The sequence below is a fragment of the Carlito syrichta genome, unplaced genomic scaffold (assembly GCF_000164805.1).
Source record: "Carlito syrichta isolate Samal-C Ts95f unplaced genomic scaffold, Tarsius_syrichta-2.0.1 Scaffold303121, whole genome shotgun sequence".
Lineage (NCBI taxonomy): Eukaryota > Metazoa > Chordata > Mammalia > Primates > Tarsiidae > Carlito > Carlito syrichta.
Window position 1 is genome coordinate 73,849 of NW_007247217.1, and position 13,048 is coordinate 86,896.

A 13,048-nucleotide genomic window follows, 5' to 3' on the forward strand; every position below is an offset into this window, starting at 1 on the left:
GGGGGGTATCTGAGATAGGAGAGTATATGGGTTAGGGACCACTGGATGCAGTGGTACTATGGCAGAGTTGATTATCCGCAGATCTTGTGCCAGTCGATAAGCTTGTACCAGATGGCTTTTTTACCAGGAGGATGGGAGTATTACAAGGGGTGTTGGTAGGAACCAGAAGACCCTGGTGGAGCAGCTGGTTGACAATGGGCTGGAGGCCCTTGCGATGGGCGTGTGAGATAGGAAATTGAGGCCTGGAAGTGAAGCAAGAGGGATCTTTAAGGTGAATGAGGACTGGGGTGTGGTGATTGGCCACCACTGGAGTGGAAGTGTCCCAGACTACTGGATTAACTTTTTTGGGGGAAATGGGGAAATTGGACAAAGGTTCTGGGGAGAAGATAGCACAGGCGAGGGCCAGGAATGGAGTTGGGGTAACTTGGTGTGAGGTGAGGCAAATAGATGCCCCGAGCTTGTACAGAAGGTCTCGTCCCAGCAAGGGGGCTGGGCAGGATGAGATAACTAAGAATGAATGGGTGAAGGGACAGCCTTCAGAAAGGCAGGACACTGGACCCATCTCTAGCGGCTTGGAGGGTACCCCTGAGACGCCCCCAACCGAGACATGAGAAGGATGTAAAGGCCCGTAGAAGGAGAGTAAAACAGAATAGGTAGCCCCCATGTCCACCAAAAGGGAGATGGACTTACCCGCTACCCATAGTGTGGCCCTGGGCTCAGCAAGGGTGATCGGGGTATTTAAGTCCAGGCGGCTTTAGTCGTCCAGGGGGCCCAGGAGCTTTGGTGAGGGGCCTGTTGGGGGAGCCAGCCCCCCATGAAACTCTGTTGCCAGGAGATGGTTTTCCTCCAGGGGACACTCAAACTTCCAATGTCTCTTTTGTCTGCAGACCGGGCAAAGTCAAGTTGGTGGTCTGGGGTTGGGCATTGTTTTACCCAGTGGCCTTCCTGGCCACTCCTGAAGCAGGCCCCTGAAGGTGTTTGGGTCTCAGACTGTTTCCTGGGATGGGGGCTTTGAGGTCCCTGTTAAGCCTGACCTGGGCAGCCACCAGGGCTTGGGTTTGAAGGGCCACCTTCTGTTTTAGCCTCTGGGCTCGTACTGCTTCGGCTTCCTCCTCTCGGGCATTATAAACTTTAAAGGCCATATTCACCAGGTCTCGGAGTGGAGTCTGGGGGCCCTCCTCTGCCTTTTTAAGCTTGAGCCGGATGTCCAGAATGGACTGTGTGATAAAGTGGTAGCTAAGGCTGTGGACCCCAGTGGTGAGGAAGGGTCCAAACGAGTGTGAAGGGTAAGAGCCTCTGTTAAACAATTAAGGAAAGAGGCTGGGTTTTCATTAGGCTCCTGTGTGATCTCCCTCAGTTTGTCATAGTTAATGACTTTTTGAGCCACCTTTTCCATCCCTGCAATAAGGCAGCAGACCATCTGATCCCTCCTAGTCTTACCTATGGCACCATCCTGATAGTTCCATTGTGGGTCCTCGGCAGGCACTGCCGTGGCCCTGACCGGCAAAGAATGGCCGGAGTTATGTACCTGATCAGTGTAGTCCTGAGCTGCTGAGGTGACACGATCACGCTCTTCAGGAGTGAGGGTGGAGGTTAAAATTACATGAAGGTTGTGCCACGTGAGCTCGTATGGCTGAGTGAGGTATCAAAACTCCTTGGTGTAGGCAGTTGGGTTGGCAGAGTAGGAGCCTAGGCACTTTTCAATCTGGGACAGGTCCCCCAGGGAGAAAGGAACATGTACCCGAACCAGTGCCTCAGCACCTGCCACCTCCCAGAGAGGGGTCAGTAACTGGGCCCAGGACCTGGTAACTGGAGGGCTGGTCCATTTAGAGGGTGGTGTAGGATTGTAAGATGGCGGTGGGGTGAGATCAGGGAATGAGGTGGAAGGAGGGCAAGATGGCGGAAAGAGGAGGATACAGCTTGTGGGTGGCTGGGGCAGAGCTGGAAACTGTGGAGTCAGGTGTGACTTCAACAGGACCAGGGGAAGGAGGTGGTGTCTCCGTGGTGGTAGGGACAAAAGTGGATGGGGGAGGGAAGCCAACTGAACCCGGAACAACTGGAGCTGAGGACAAAGGAATTAGAGATGGCAGGCTGGGGGTAAGAGCCAGATATAGGAGCGGGGAGACGGGAGGTAAGGCAGGAGCAGACACCGGAGGGGAAGAGGTCTGGGCACAGGAGGTCGGATAAGGAGGGGGTTGAGAAAGAGCAGACCTTTGAGAAGAGGTGGATGGGAGGGGAGGAGAAGGAGGCATAGGAGCCGGAGAGGGAAGGCCAAGGTCCTCCGGAGGATCTGCAAAGAAAGATTCCAACTCAGGGAGAGCCTGATAGCCCTTATTGGGGGATTTGGCCAGGAGGACCTGGGCCGAGGAAAATTTGACGCAGAGGTCTGGGCGGGAGCGCAATGCCCAAAAGGCCTGGACATAGGGGACCTCGGACCATTTCCAAGTCCGGTGACAATAATTACTGAGATTGGTGAGGAGGCCAAAATCAAAAGTTCCCTCAGGGGGTCAGCAAGACTGATTGTCCAGAGGATATTGGGGCCAGGCCTGGGAGGAAAGGAAGATTAGTTTCCATTTACGGATATCCTCGGACAGCCCCAGAGTAGCCAAGTTAGATATGAGACACCACAAGAGGGTCTGAGCCTCAGTTTTAGAAGGCTGGCTTCCCATGGCCGCAACCTCCGTCCCCGGGTCCCTAAACAAGTGAGCCCAGCATCCCAGACTCACTCAGAATAGGGACGGAAAGGAAGATTTGCTTCCGTTTATAGGGTTGGTGATCTGGAGATAGGGACGTCTCCACTACACCAGAGTCAAAGGCACCATGCTGGAGGGGTGAGCCCAGACGCAGCTGTGATTTCAGACTGGGCACCCCGGAGGGTAGGAGGAGAAATCAGGGAAAGTGAGGGACTTACCGCATTGTCTGAGGTCCTGGGGCCAGGTTCTGTTCCCGAGAGAGGTCCCGGATCGGGAGAGGAGGGAGGAGCCCGCTGGGGCCCCGCACCATCCTCCCGGGTTTTGGCACCAAATGTAAGGTAAACAAAACCAGACCAGGTGAAACGGCAACAAAGGAGCCAAGAAAAATTTATTAGCGCAATCCCAGGCGAGGTTCACCGGTCCTTATAGCTGTGGGCCGGAGAAGTCACGCCAAGCAAGATGGGCGATAGGTTTATAAAGGGCACGCTGAGAATGCTGTGAGGGGGATTGGGGAGAGCGATTATTGGTTGGGACAGCTGTCGCATGAATGGGGTTGCTAGAATCGCTGTAGCAGGTACTGGCTGGTTTTGTGGCTGGGGTCTTAGTTCCAGTAGCTCATTTTTGCTGGCTCACTTCCACCCATTATTCTCCTGGTCCGGGTTGGAGACATCTTGTTGAGGCCCGCCCCACCCTCTGGTACCTCTGACCTTACACTTTCTTTATAAAAACCCTCGAACATCTAGGCATACGTGGAACATACCTCAAAATAGTAAAAGTCATCTATGAGAAACCCACAGTCAGTATACTCCTAAACAGACAAAAATTGGAACCATTTCCCCTGAAAACTGGAACAAGACAAGGATGCCCACTCTCATCCCTCCTGTTCAATATAGTATTGGAAGTCCTGGCTAGAGCAGTCTGAAAACAGAAGGTGACCAGGGGTATCCAAATAGGAAAAGAGGAAGTCATGCCATCTCTCTTTGCAGACAACATGATTGTGTACCTTGAAAACCCAAGAGAATCTGTCAAAAACCTCCTTGCACTGATAAAGGATTTTGGCTAAGTCTCAGGGTATAAAATAAATGTGCAAAAGACAACTGCATTTCTTTACACCATTAATAAACAAGCAGAAACCCAAATAAAAAGCACAATTCCATTCACAATAGCCTCACACAAAAAAATGAAATACCTTGGCATTTTCCTAACGAGAGATGAAAGACCTTTGCAATGAAAACTACAAAACACTGCTCAAAGAAGTCAAAGATGACACAAACAAGTGGAAAAATATCCCATGCTTGTCGGTGACCAGCACTGACCAAGGGTGGGTTAGGACCCGCACCAGAGAATCTGGACAGCGAGAAGAGACTACTCGGAGGCAGTTCTTCTGGGAACAGTCTGATCAGGACTGAAGCCAAATTTTATTCAGACTCCTTCCAACTTATATACCATTTTCTATACCCTCCAGCAGTGTGATAATCACTTACTGGGGGCGTACAAGTTCCGTGCTTTACAAACTATGCATCACAAGACCACCACGAGATCTGCAATTTCCAAGCAAACAATTCGAATTCCATGATGCCTGCCGTGCTTACATTAAGGTCATAGGTGCACAATTTCAATACAAATCGTTCAAAGTGTTTTCCATAATGTTCAATGAATCATTCATATTATACTCTTTGTTCTAAACCCTGATTAATACAAAAAAACTTTTCTGAGTTAACTCTAGGTTCAATCTAAGTTCACTGACTCCAAATATTTTTAGCGATTAATATTATCAACTTAACACTATACTATAATCTATAAGTTTAGTTAAATGACTTAACTGTCAGTTATACTATTATCCTATTACAATTTAACGTAATGCCTTATAACTCAGTTAAAACTTATTCTTAAACTACAAAACTTTACTATAATTCATATGTTTCATATGTCTAAACTTTAATTTTTATATGATCTAGTTATTGGACTTTAATACTATGCTATATCCTATTAAGCTAATACCTTATCGTTAATTCTTTTATAAATCGTATAGTAACTATTACACTTGAATAATGTAGCAAAAGGAAACAAAACAGCAAGCATAGATTTACGCAGCTATGAGTGTATATGTATATATTTTATCCTAACAAGTCTACTCTAAAAATCAAATAGTAGCTGTCACACTCTTGAACAAGGAAATACAGGGCTGCCAAGATGGCGGCCATGGGCTGAAGCAGACAGAGTTTCGGTAATTAACGAAACAAAAGAAAACGTTCTGCCTGGCTAGGGGCAGGGCGACAAAACTATCATGGTAATTTAGTTTCTAATCTTAGTCCTAGGGGAAACAGCTTTCCAAAGCTGACTACCCAGTCTACCAGGAAATAGAAGTTAAAAAATATCTAGAAAGAAGTAAAACTTAGAAAGACAGAGAGAAATAATTCTGCTATGCACTTTCCATCAGGTGTATTGAGATTTACTTATAAGTTTTACTGCCATGTATGCACACTGGTCACTAATCACACGCCAATATTATAGGTATAACTGATATCCTATGTCAGAGGTGATCTTCCAGATGGGCCTTTACAGGCCTCAGCCATGTAGCTATAGATGTTGGCTCCCAACACATGCTCATGGATTGGAAGAATCAATATTGTAAAGATGTCCATCTTACCGAAGGCAATCTACAGATTTAATGCAATACCCATCAAATTACCAGCAACGTTCTTCTCAGATCTAGAAAAAACAATACAGGAATTCATATAGAAACACAAACGACCAAGAATAACCAGAACAATCCTCAGCAAAAAAACCCCAAAACAACAAAGCAGGAAAAGTATCACACTACCAGACTTCAAACTTTACTATAAAGCTACGATAATCAAAACAGCTTGGTATTGGTATAGGAATAGGCATATAGACCAATGAAATAGAATTGAGATTCCAAAAGCAAAACCCTAATTTCTCAACCAACTCATCTTTGACAAAGCCTCCACCACCCACCACTGGGGAGAGGAGAACCTATTCAGTAAAATGGTGCTGGGAAAACTGGCTGACCACATGCAGAAGATTGAAACAGGACCCCTATCTGTCCCCATACACAAAATTTAACTCTAAATGGATCAGAGACCTAAATGTAAAACCTCAAACCATAAGAACTTTAGAAAATGCAGGACACACCCTTATGGAAGTTGGAACTGGCATCCAATTCCTGAGCAAAACCCAAAATGCACAGGCCATAAGAGATTGGATAGACAAGTGGGACCTCATTAAACTGACAAGCTTCTGTAAAGCCAAAGAAACCATCAAGAGAGCAGGAAGACAGCCCACAGATTGGGAAAAAGTATTTGCCAACTCCATGTCTGACAAAGGCCTACCATCAAGAATGTACAAGGAACTCAAATGTGCTGAAAAAAAACAAGCAACCCCATTACAAAGTTGGCAAGAGATTTGAACAGACACGTCTCAAACGAAGACATACAAGTGGCCAACAGATACATCAAGAAATGTTCAACCTCACTAGTCATCAAGAAGATGCAAATTAAAACTACACTGAGATACCACCTAACCCCAGTCAGAATGGCTATTATCAATAACACGAAAAATAACAGATGCTAAATAGGATGTGGTGAAAAGGGAACACTTCTACACTGCTAGTGGGAGTGTAAACTAGTACAGCCTCTGTGGATATCAATGTGGCGATTCCTAAAAGCTCTAAAAATCGGCCTTCCATATGACCCTGCAATCCCCCTACTGGGAATATACCCTGAAGAACTCAAATCACTCTATGAAAAAGATACCTGCACACATATGTTTATCGCAGCATTGTTCACAATAGCAAGATCATGAAACCAACCATGCTGTCCATCAAAAGAGGACTGGATTTTAAAAATGTGGTACATATACACAACGGAATATTATGCAGCCATAAAAGAGAATGAAATCATGAATTTCGCAGCAACCTGGATGGAATTAGAGTTTATAGTACTGAGTGATCTCTCACAGAAACAAAGATCTGAGCATCATATGTTCTCACTCATAAGTGGACCTTGAACAACTACCAAAATACTATAAGAAAAGGATTGACAGTGGTGAGAAACTATGGGGGGGGCAGGGAAGGAAAGGGAGGTGGGATTAATGGTACTCAATATATGTCTGGCAAAAGGGGGGCACACCTCATCAACAAGGGTACCTGCACAATGAATATCTGGATATCTAACCCTTAACTGAACCCCACGATTTTTTGAATTGGAGTATCACTCTGTCACCCAGATAGGAGTGCAGTGGCCACTCCTGGCCACTGCAGCCTCGACTTGCTGGGCTCTGGTGATCCTTCCGCCTCAGCCTTCCAAGTAGCTGGAACTACAGGTGTGAGCTACCATGCCCGGCTAATTTTTGATTTATTGTAGAGATGAGGTTTCGCCAAGTTGCCCAGGCGGGTCTCGAACCCACAGGCTCAGGCAATCCACTCACCTCAGCCTCCTAAAGTGCGGGATTACAGGCTGAGCCACTGTGCCCGGCTCCCCACAATTTTAAAATAAAAAATATATATTAGAACAATTCATTCTCTGGGTATAATAATAGATTTACAATCTAATAATAGGACAATAGTGATGTCTGATTATTTTGTTTCTCTTGTTTTAACCTAATGCCCATGTGTTCTCCTTACTGGCAAGTATTTAAAATATCCCTATCATTTCCCCATTGATGGGCACTCAGTGGTTTCCATGTCTTGACTGTTGTGAGTAATGCTACAATGAACATGGAAGTGGAGATATCTCTTTGACATACTGATTTCACTCCCTTCAGAGACATACCCAGAAGTGAAGCTGTTGGATCCTATGATAATTCTACTTTTTTAGTTCTGTTCCAAAATGTCTATACTATTTTATTTACATTCCCAACAACAGCGTACAAGGGTTCTCCTTTCTCCACATCATCTCCAATACTTGTCATTTTTTATAATCTTTGATAACAGATGTGAAGTGATAGCTTATTGTGGATTCATTAGAGTAGAGAGTAGATTGGTGGTTACCAGAGGCAGAAGGGTAGATGGGAAAAAGGGAAATGTTAGTCAAAGGGTATGAAGTTTCAGCTAGACAGGAGGAATAAGTTCTGCTGATCTACTGCATAGCAGGTTGACCATAATTAATAGTAATGTATTATATTTTTCAAAATAGCTAAAAGAGAGAATATTAAATGTTTAGCCACAAAGAAATGATAAATATGTAAAGTGATTGATGTGCTAATTAGCCTGATTTGATCATTCCACAATGTACATATGTATCAAAACATCATATTGTGTCCCATGTATATATAATGATTATCTGTGAATTAAAAATAAAATAAAACTTAAATACAAAATATACATGTCAGGCTATCTGCTTCTTTGTGACAATTCTTCTGTAAACATTATTTCAGACCTTAGCTTTTACAATTATTGATTCTAACACTCTGTCTATGCATGTATTTATGTCATCTGTGATTATATAGATATATTAAATTTGTTCTTGTTTTAGTCACTATGCTTTTTATGTCTTCTTCTTGCCTTATTGCACTATTTAGGACCTCAAATATAATGCTGGGTAGGAGTGGAGTACATGTATTTTCTGGAACTATTACATGTGATGTTTGCTGATGTATTTTTGTGGATACCTTTGATCAGATTAAATAAGTTTGCTTTTATTCCTTGCTAGCAGCTTTTTAAAAATAAAATTCATAAAGAATGTTGAATTTTTATCAAACATTCCTCCTTCTGTAATTATATGATTTATTTCCTTTAATCTAATGTAGAAAGTTATACTGTTTTTCTTATATCAAGCCAACTTTGCATTTCTGTGATTAACTCAAGTTGGCCATGATGTATTATTCTTCATATATATGGCTTGATACAGTTTGCATCAATGTTCATGAGGGGGATTGAAATATGCTTTTCCATTCTTATTCTGAAATTTTCAGATTTAGGCATCAAGATTATTGTAGTCATAAAATGAATCATAGGGCATTTCCTCTTTATTAATTCTATGGAAGGCTTTGTATAATATTGGAGCTATTTCTTCTTTAATTGTTTCATTGAACCCACCATTGAAACCTGCTGTGCCTGGAGTTTTATTTGTGAGAAAGCTTTTAATTGTTGATCTAATTTTTTAGTGATTATAAGGTTATAATACAGCCTCGAGTGATAGTATTTCACTGCTGTCCTCCTAGTCCAATGAGCCTAACAAAAGCACAGCCCATACTCTCAGAGGCCTCCTTTGGACTAGCAAATGCTTCTAGGAAAAGAGTGGCTCCAAGTGCAGCCTCCAACTATGAAGTGACCTTTTTGAACCTGGCTCACTCTCTGATCTCTGCCAGGCAAGGCACCACTAGACTTTTAGCTTTCTGATGCATTAAAAAAATTGTAAAATATAACATTTAACCATTTAAAAATATACAATACAGTGGCATTAGTACCTTCATAATGTTTTGCAACATCACAACCATCCATCTCTAGAACTTTTTAGTATTTTTCAACTGAAACTCTGCAGCCTCTAAAACAATAACTCCTCTTTTCTTATCTTCCCAGCCTCTGTCAACCACCATTGTACTTTCTGTCTCTATGAATCTGACTATCCTAGATACCTCATATAAGTGAAATTATACAGTATTTGTCCTTTTGTGTCTGGATTATTATTTGGTGCTTTTAAGAAGATGTTCTTAGTGTTTCATCTGGTTTGTTTAGTTGTCTTCATTGGGAGGGTTGATCTGAATTACTCAGTTTGACTTTACAGCTCACTGGATGTCCCTGGTTCTTATACCCAGGATTAGGTGACAGGGTTCCAGATTAAGGCCTTCAGAAGATTCTGGGGACTTTGAGAAATCAATCCTCATCTTATAAGTGTTTCCAGTCTCCACTGCGAATGTGATGTATCCCAGTGGTTTCCAAATGCTGGTTCATGGATGGGTTGTATTAGTACCACCTATGCAACCAAGCAGTGATGTGCAGCCAAGTATGAGAATCACTACTCTTATCTATTTGACTATATCTATAAACATGATGTGGTTAAACAGACACACGCCTGACCTGCAGTAACAAGGAGAGAAGGGAGGATAATCAAGTAGGGACTGACTTTCACTTTGACATTGTGAAAATTAATTGCTGTAAGCCCCCAAATTATTTGATTCAGGCTTAGTTAAAATTACAGTTGAAATAATGGCCCTTAAGTTTCACTAGTACTTCATTAAAACCTCCCAGTGGAAAAAATTATTCACATAAGAATTTCTTTAAAATATTATTTTATTTTATTTTAGATTCAGGGAGTACAAATACATATTTGGTACATGAACATACTGTAGTGAATAGTGAAAAACTATTCAGTCATAAAAAGAATGAAATCCTGTCATTTGTGACAACATGGATAAACCTGAAAGACATTATGTTACGTGAAATGTCCTGTCTTGGCATTTCATTTTTAATTAGCTCTGTGGTACCTTCAAGAATATATTTTAAAATATTTTATTTAGCTTTTATAATTGTCCTCAGAGGAAGATTTAGTCCAAATTACCTAGCCTGCTTGCTAAGAACTGACACTTCCCTTCTGCCTCAGCCATTCTTTGGAAGCATGTAAACTATTTATTATCTTTGATCTTACTGATTTGAAATTTCACAATGATTGCTTTGGGATGGACCTATTTTTATCCACTATTCTTTAAATCTGGGTATTTTCTTTAGTTATGGAAATTTTTTAAAAGCTTAATGATTTCATTTCCCCTATTTTCTTTGTTCTCTTTCTGCGGAGTTTTTCTTACTCAGATGTTGAAAATTTTGATCCTCTTTAAAACATTTTTTCTCTTCTATTGTCCATTAATTTTTCTTTTGCCTCCTGTTTCTGGGAGAACTTGTCAGCTTTATCTTCCAAACCTTCTGTTGATTTATATATTTCTGTGATCATATCTTTTTGTTCTTTTTGTTTGTTTGTTTTTGATTTGGAGTCTCACTCCATTGCCCAGGCTGAAGTGCAGTGACATGGGTTCCAGAGACCCTTCCGCCTCAGCCTTCCAAATAGCAGGAACCACAGGTGTGCTCTACCATGCCCAGCTAATTTTTTATTTATTGTAGAGATGAGGTCTTGCCAAGTTGCCCAGGCTTATCTCAAACCCGCGGGTTCAGGCAATCCACACACGCTGGCCTCCCAAAGTGCTGGGATTACAGGCTGAGCCACTGGACCCGGCATATTTTTTTTGTTCTAAGGTCTCTTTTTAGATATCTGTTTCTTTTTATGGTCTCTTGTTCTTGTTTAATGGGTTTAAAACCTGCTTCTTTTTATAAGACTGTTTATTATAATTTTGTTGTGTTTTTCTTATTTTTCTTCCACTTCTTTTCTTGCTGTGGACTTTCCTTCTCTCTCTTTTTCTTTCTCTTTTTTAAGCTCACTTTTAATATTCTACTCACTCTCTTTCACTCATAATTTTTACTGTGTTCTTTCTTTAGGAAGAAGGCCCTGCAAATATGATTAGAAGTTCTGTGAAAGGATGATGCTTGTGAATCAATAGATTATCTGGATTATTTAATTGATTGGTCTTTATTAGTATATCAGTGTCTTTTCTCTCATATGTGTCCCTGTTGGTTTTTCTAAGAGAGAAATCCTCTAGTGATTTACCTGTACCTACAACTTTCCACTGAATTTATCATCCTACCTGTTAGGTCGGTGACCTGGTGCCACGAATAAAGCAAAGAATTGCAATGGCAAAGCAAAAGAGTGTATTCATATCTAGGACAGACTGGATGGGGCCAATGCTGAGAGCAGAGAAGGCATGGGAGTGTGGAGAAAAGGTGTGTTTAAGGTGTTAACAGGGAAACTAGATTAGAAAAAACTTCCAGCAACTGTGTCCTTGGGAATTGATAACATAAGTCTTGTATCTTGATGTTGTCAGTACAACACATCTTGTGATTCCAGCAGGTGATGGGGCTGGTGGGCTGTCATGGAAGACTGACCATAATAGATTAGGTCAGCTTGGCCCTATGGCTGCAAGATACATACTTAAATAGAAAAGCCAATTCATCAATACAAAACAGGTTTGGGGGGGAATTATAAAGCAATTATCAATAGCTACCTGCAGAAAATCAGTTCTTCCCTTGGCTGATTAGATTAGGCTAGCTGATTTACTTAAGGAAGTATAACAAAGCTAAGCAATGTTAAAATGGGTGCACTTTAGCTAAGATTATTTAAAAATGGCATCTCACCCTTTCATTTCCCCCTCTTGTTTTGAAATATTCTTATTTACAGCTAGGTAACAGAGATGAAGGCCAATCTTCTGTAACTTCTTTTTGATGGACAGTGGCATAGAGATGTCCCTACCTGTTTAAAGTAAGAGGAAAGAATGAGGAGAGAGGAGCCAATAGAGTCGTTAGAGTATTTTTAGGAAATATAGCTACTTTGAGAAAGTCTGAAGAGAAAAAAAATTGACAATGTTACTTTAGAGACACGCAGTTAGGTTGTGGTTTAAATTGTAAGAATTAATAATGAACAAGATAATTTAAAACGGGTAGCATGGGTGAGAGAAAACTGTCCCTTCTGGTTTTTGTATTTTTTTTAATAATAGGCCTGATATACCTCCACAATGACTAATATGCTAAAGAGGGTGGATCCCAGGTAACCTCCATAACAGAGATTGACAGTTTTCTGCTTTTGATGGGAGGAGTAGGAGGACAGTTGTTTTTTTAAAAAAAAAAACACATTGTATTTTGCAGAAGACCTGCCAGGCACTTTTAATTAATACTTTAAACCAAAAAAAAGTTATTTTGTTATCCATATTATGTTGGATTAGTAATCCCTATGCCTGGAAGGAGATTTTAAAGTTGTTACAATTTGGTACTAAAAAACACGATAGCTGATTATAAACTGCTGTAGATGACTGAGATTTTAAATATCATTTTAAGTTTTACAATAGATGTTGTTTATAAAAACAATTTACCTGGTCTGCAGGCAGTTCAGAAGGAAGGTGTGGTTCCTGAAGCCGATTTTTGTTTCTTACCACACCCTAGAGCTGATTTGATAACCTGAAACTTACATGTTGAAAAGTTTATGTGTTAAAGGTTTTAAAGACATAATATTACAAAACAGGATTACAGGTGGTTGTAAAAGTTACTTATTTAGCCAAAGTGATAGTTCAACCATCATGAAAAGTAAAAAACAAAACAAAACAAAACTTTGCTTTTTAATAAAGGAGATTTTAAAACAATAAAGACCAAGAAAGATGGGAGGAGCTAACCGAATTTTTCTCCTCCTTCTTCCTTGTGTCGTATATAGAAGAAAATTCTTTTGGAGCTTGTCAAGAGGCTCATGGTTTGGTCTCTGAGTAGCATTTTGGCCATTCTATGACACACTTGACTCCTTTAT